Here is a 7,090-nt window from a genome sequence, read left to right on the forward strand (position 1 = left end):
TTGTGTCAAAATCTTCCCTCGAGTACCTTTTATATTATGGTAGAAGCAGAGCAGTTATTAAAAGTTACCAGTGGCAGGTTTCCTGCAGTAAAAGCTCCCAAACAAAAGACCACAGTCTCCACGTTCAGGTATGGGGAAGTTTTCACTTCAGCCCTCTAAGTCATGAAGAACCCTTTTATAACAGATGTTCAAACAATGTGTGACTCTCAATCTAGAATTCATATGTCTGGTGGTTTGCCAGGTTTTGTGCAATGTCCTTTTTGTAATGTGGAAAGTCATTAGTAGTGGTGATTGAAAACTTGATGTATTGCCAAATCATGACCATTTTGTTGAACATATTATGATACTACATGGTAGTAGTACTACTGAAGCCACACCAATTTAATTTGTTGGTTCTTGGATTGGCCTCTTCATTTTTTTCTGAAGTACAAAAAAAAGAAGAAAAATCTGGTTCTGAATCAACTAAAAAATGCTCATATTTTGCCCCCAACATTTGAGGAAAGTCGTTTTCTTCCAACGAATTAAATTGGTGTCGTCTGATTTTGTAATGTGTTGATGATAGAAATATGACATCAGGTACAGTGTGTGTGGATTATAAGTCTGATGCAGGCTCTTAGATGACAACCCTTAATCATATTTCTAATATCATAGATGATAGTAATGCCACACCAATTTGATTTGTTGGTTCTTGCATTTTTTTCAGAGAAAATAAGCGACCAAGTGAAAAAAAAAATAGACAAAAATAAAAACAGGTCTAGGTCCTTGCCTTCCTAGTTGTTACAGTTTTCCCATGCAGTGCTTTCATTGTTTGAATTATATAAACCAGCCTGGTATGTTAACTTCATGGCTCCTGTTGTAGCATGTCGGATTATGATTCAAAGTTCAAACAATGAATTTTGAACTTTTCATCTAAGCACTGCATGGATAAATTGTAACAACTAGGAAGGCAAGGATTTTATGCAACTGTTGGGACCAATATCTGATAATTTTGGAGTTGATTCAGAACCTGAAGCCTTTTTTTTTGCACATCAGAAAAAAGGAAGGGCAAATCCAAGAATCAGTTGATTAGTTGGTGTGGCCTAATGTTAAAGAGAATTGAATCTCTGTATCTGTATTCAGTGATTTTTGCTGATTGTTGTTGGTGAATAACTTAATATGAATTGATAATAGCTGTTATCCTTGTCATGATATGATCATGGCAGATTCAAGTTAGTCTGGAGATTAGCTTGTTGAGTTTAAATTGTCACGCTTTTATGTTCCTCTGAAGAACCACAATCATTGTGGTATTGATTTTGATGAATGAATTTGTTCCAAACATTGTGAGATGATAAATAATCATGAAAGGTCATGGTGAGTTACATAATGAGAAATAACTGTTCTCCAAAATCAAAGAATTATGCTGGAATTTCAACTAAATTTCTTGGTCTTCATCAGGCCACGCCAATTTAATTTGTTGTTTCTCAGATTCGCCCCGTCCATTTTTTTCTGATTCCCCCCCCCCCAAAAAAGATTTTTTAGTTTCTACATCAACTGCAAAATGCACAATAAAAGACAAATTATGGCTCAAACGGTTGAAGACAGTCCTCTTCTTCCTAGTTTTTCAATGTAAAATGCAACTTTGTTTCATTTAAAATTCAAAATATATTCAGTGTTTGGGGTTCAGTGTTCTTTGAATCTGATCTTAATGAACGATCACCTACATCTATGTAGTTTTTTTTTTTTTTTGGGGGGGGGGGCGACTTCTGACAAACTTTGACCCAGTGCTGATGTGACACATTCCTTAAGTACATTCTCATTATGAAATTTTATATACTTAATGTTGTGAAATCTTAATCAGTAGACTATCAGCTGATTAGTCAATTTTAATTTTTCTTTGTTAGACAAAAAAGTACTTGTTGCATAAGCTTGTGTACTAAAAGTTTAACACAAAAGGAACTTTTAAAAAAGTTGTAAAAATTTTTAGTTTTCCTAGGAGGGAAAGTTGCCTAGTAGGGTTTTGTCAAGTGTTGTGTCAGTAGGATATTTACCAGTCAGTGGAGGTGAAACATCAGTTGTTGTTATTATATTCTTAATGGATTCCTTGGAGATTCAAATGTCAGCTGGTCTTATGGCTCATTCCAATCAATTACAATTCAACTAAGAATTTGGTGCACAAAATAGTGTTGTTTTTACTTTTTGGGATCTACCTTTTTTTAAATTAAAAAATAAACAGTTTCTTTGAAAAATGTAGACATTGAATATAAGGATAGACTACTAGCAATGATTCTTACAATAGTCTTGTGACTCAAAATTAAAAAAAAATGTGATGGAATTTTATATTCAATGATATTTTTGTTTTTAAGTATTTTTGTGTATTGCAGAAATTGAAGTTTCTGATTGGTCTCCAATCAGCCAATCAGAATTAGTAGATTTGTATTTCATCTGGAGTACTTGATGGTAGCCATCTTGTTTTGTTGTTCAGGACAGTTTAGGCATGTGTACAGGGACTGTTGAATATCTATTTAGAAAAAAGAAAGTTGCCAATTATACAATTTTACAACTACACAAACATAGTATATACATGTATTGTTAAGGCTGTCGATGTGTTGTCTACATTTTGTTGCAGCTTTTCTACCAGTCACATTCGTGTGATGTTCATTTGTTAGTGATTTGTATGACACTTTGCAGGTGAGCTCTGTTGTGCATCAGAAAGAGTAAAATTAATAATCAAATAATAGTAATATTAACCTTGCAGACTTAAGAGAACTTTTAAGTTAAAATATCTATCCTGTTGCTATTTATATCCTGTTACTATTTGTATACTGGGTATGTTAAAATGTATGTGTGCCAAAGAACAACAAAGACAGGGACCATGTTATATAGTGTGCCAGTGAACTGATGTACATGTACATGATTAGTAACATGTAGTTCAAGGTGAGAATGTAGTGTCAAAATATGTAACTTTCACCCTGCTTCCTGAACTCACAGCCACTACTGTGTCGGCACCAACAGGCTACCTCAGCAGGAAGAAGGTTAAACTTGTTACTACTGAAACTGAAACTGTTGACCTGTATCCTGGACTCTTGTTTGTGTTCCTAGATGTTACGCAAACCCTTTGCCAACAATTTTTAATGGCCTGTTCCATAAGGCCACACCAATTTAATTTGTTGTTTCTCGGATTCACCCTGTCACAGATCTCCAGGAGGCCAATGAAGCAGCGCGGAACTGGCTGGAGTGGATTGGCGATAAGCTATGATGACCCTGTCAATTTGATTTTCAAAAAAAAAATTGTTCTATATAAACTGCAAAATACACTAACAATGCAATTTTGTTTCATTAAAAGTTCAAAATCTATTGTTTTAAATATAAACCAGCCTGGTATGTTGACTTCAGGTTGTGTTCACTTGAATTGTAACATTTCCGGCTATCATGGGGTGCCTTGGCCTGTTTTTTTTTTAATTTTTTATTTCGCCCTGTCGCTTCATAATTTTTCTGAAAAAGTCAGAGAAGCAACAAATTAGATTGGTGTGGCCTAATCTCCAAGCAGATCCTAGGGTGGACCCTCTCTGGTGAATGGATACCAGGGTTCTCACCAGGATTTTTTCACAGCGTAGGGGTCAGGTATAGAAGGGCAACTTTCTGCGGCGCTAGTCGCGCACCAAGTCCCAAAAACATGGGTCTGATATTCTCCCAAAAAAATTTTGTAACTCATATTAACCACTTAGACACTAATTATTGTTTATTGGGGGACAGATTTTGTTCTCCCTTTGTTATAGCTTCATTCTTAAGTTATATTTTCATTTTTTTAAAGATTAATGAAGCTTCTGCCCCCCAAAACCACCCCTACGCTGGTTGAAACACAGTGTAGGGGGCTAAATCACAGCATAGGGGGTCAAAATCACAGCGTAGGGGGCCCCTACGCTCAAACAGCCTGGTGAGAACTATGGATACTGCCTGACCAATTTGATACTGTCTTTTGCCTAGGATCTGCTTGGATATTATTGTTCCATACATGTACTATGTAGGTTGTATGTGTGTTGCTGAATTTTAGTGTTGGTTCCATTGTGAGGAAATGGTGCCAAATGTTGCATGGAAGTTTCCACAGCATATGTGTGAAACTCTATACGGGTTGTAATAATACAGAAATATGATGTTATTGTTTTGAGACAGTTTTTAATTACATTTTACTGAATGATGGTAATAGTGATGTGACCTGGTTTTACTCTTATGGTAGTAAAACTCTCCCATGGGCCACACCAATTTGATTTCAAAGTTCTTGGATATTTGCAGGAAACCAATTAGACAATGAATTTTCAACGGTCATTAATTCATAACTGGAAAAAAATAGGAAGACAGGGATTTTTCAACTGTTCCTGCCAACATTTTAACATATTTAAAGTTACGTGATTTTTTTTTAAATCACAAAAAAATTAAGTGAATCAGCAAATCAAGACAGTAAAATTGATGTGGCTTTATTACAAAATAGACTTACTGTAGACTAGATCTGGTACTGTGACATATTTTTGTATAAGGCCAAATCAATTTAACTTCTTGGTTAACGGATTTGCCCGCTTCATTTTTTTCTGATTTGCAAAAAAAAAAATTCAGAATCAACTGCAAAATGCACATATTTTGCTCTGAACAGTTGAAAACAGTCCCTTTCTTCCTAGTTGTTACAGTTATTCCATCTTTCAATGCAGTGGCATCATTGAAAGTTCCAAATTCATTGTTTAAATTTTGAACCAGCCTGGTGTGTTGACTTCATGGCTCCTATCGTACCATTTTTGGCCATAAGGCCATGTTGATTTGATTATATGGATGACATCCTCTGGGAGCCCCAAAACTGATGCGCGCGTGCGAATAAAAAAAAAGTTTTGCAAAAAAAAAAGTTCTTTTCATTATGAAATCTACGTGGTCATGAGGGTTGAGCAAATGGCACAGAATTTGGTTTGGCGAATAATCTAGTCTTCAAGTTCATTTCTTTACAATTTCTTCTTTTTTCGTTTGATTTTGGCATTCTATGACATTGGTATAGTTTTTATTAATTTTTTTTGTAACTTATGGTATATTTTTGCTCATTTTGCAACTGTTTTGTACGATTTACAGTATGGTTGAAAACTTTTTTTGTTTGAAACGGCCGAAAATTCATGCGCGCGCGGATGTCATCCATATAATCAAATCAACATGGCCTAATAGGATGCCTAGGCCTGTTTTTATTTTCGCCCGCCCGCTCCATTATTTTTCTAGAAGAATCCGTTAACCAATAAATCAAATTGGTGTGGCCTAAGGGCCCAGTCACAAACATCGCACGAGAATTTGTATGAAATTCAGCGGTCTTGTTACAGAATAGGCTGTGTCAACTCCTTGTTGCCGGTCGTTTCTGTCACAGCCTGCAATTCTATGGAATCAAGACTGGATACTGACCTATGTGTACGATCAATGTGACTGTGCTTGTAACTGGTTTTAAGATAATTGAATTCCACGTGAACAGAGTTGGCCAAAATTTCCATGTCATGAGTGCCTGAACGTTAGGATGCATAGTGAGGGCTGGAGAGAGAAAGTAGAACACAAGAGGTTGTGATGCAAAGAAGCAGATATTACAGATTTACCTTTAAATCAATGTAATCTTGTTAGAACTACAGATGAACCGTATATTTTATTGTCCTGAATGTCAAGCTGTATTTTGACTTTTAGAGGTACATGTGTAATGTTGCATGTATTTTTGTAAGGTGAAAGTGTGATGAAATGGCCAAACTGAACATGGTTTTCCATATAACCCCCAGAGTTGGATTAAATGTTTGAAACTATTATACAAAATGTTACTGAGTATTTTCTTCTGTGGTATCCTTTGACCATGTCTAACGTTATGTTTTTTTAAATATCAAAATGAACCTAGCAAACTGAAAGAGAGAAAATTGCTGGAAATTGCGATGTGTATATTTGGCATTAGGCCACAGCAAGTAATTTTTATGGAAGACATCAGCGCGCGCATTAATTTTCACCTGATTTTGGAAAAAAAAAATTGTTGCCCTCTGAAAGTGGGCAAAGATGTCTGTTGCCATGCAGGAACGTGGTTGGCAGATAAATATGAAGAGAGGAGACAAGGGTCTGGTTTAACGTTTTGTTTTTTACATTGATGCAGTGATGTATTTCTGTCCTTTTATATATGTGATGTTCACTGAATCAAAGCCATTTGTACAAAGATAGAAAACTGCTATTTTTCAGTGACAAATGGATGTTGTAATAGTTGGCTGTAAACTTAGCACAATATAGGTATCATTTCTTGTTAGAGTTCCCCGATTGCATACCTTCGCCAAATGATGTTACTCTTTATGACTGACAAATTATAGATTATTTCCCGCTGATTGAACAAATAGGATCCTCATTTTCATGAATTATAGCACTTAATCATATTCTCAACCAAAAGACAGTGTTACATAAACAAACAATGCCATTCTAGCATGTCCTCATAAATTATGCAAATGAGGTCCTGATTTGAATACATTGTGTTTAATGAGGTTCACTTTAACTGAACTTTCAAATACCAGAAGTATGAGATTCCAGGCAGTTATCGTTACATAATCATAAAATGTTCTCATTAATTATGCAAATTAAGTCTTCATTTACATAATCAATATATGTGTTTTTCCGTTCTCAATTACCAATGTCACAAGCTTCAATAGTCCTATCATGGAATGCAGCTGATTTATAGAATGGTCTCAAATTATGCAGATTACACCCATATTTGCATAATTATCACATAATTAAATCAAGCATCACGTAATCTAACTACATACCAAAAATCACGATGACCGGTTCTTGAGATGATGCACGTCTTTATTTTCACCGTAGCAGTTTTGATATTGAAGTAAATGCATATTTTAGAAACATCCCTACTTTTACAATCCTGTAGAATAGGCCGTAGGTTTAGGCAGTTGTCTGGTAGCCGAGGTTCTCTAAGCAGATATTAGGTGGCTGTTGTACATAATGGTTGCGAGTATCTTTTGGGATTGTGGTTTGCACCTACTGCGATACCTTGCCAAATGAATAATATGTAGTAAATGAAAGATATTGTTATGAAAGCTGACTTTGTTAATCTATTTAGATTGTC

The sequence above is a fragment of the Branchiostoma belcheri genome, unplaced genomic scaffold (assembly GCF_001625305.1).
Source record: "Branchiostoma belcheri isolate BF01 breed outbred unplaced genomic scaffold, Haploidv18h27 scaffold164, whole genome shotgun sequence".
NCBI classification, from domain to species: Eukaryota; Metazoa; Chordata; class Leptocardii; order Amphioxiformes; family Branchiostomatidae; genus Branchiostoma; species Branchiostoma belcheri.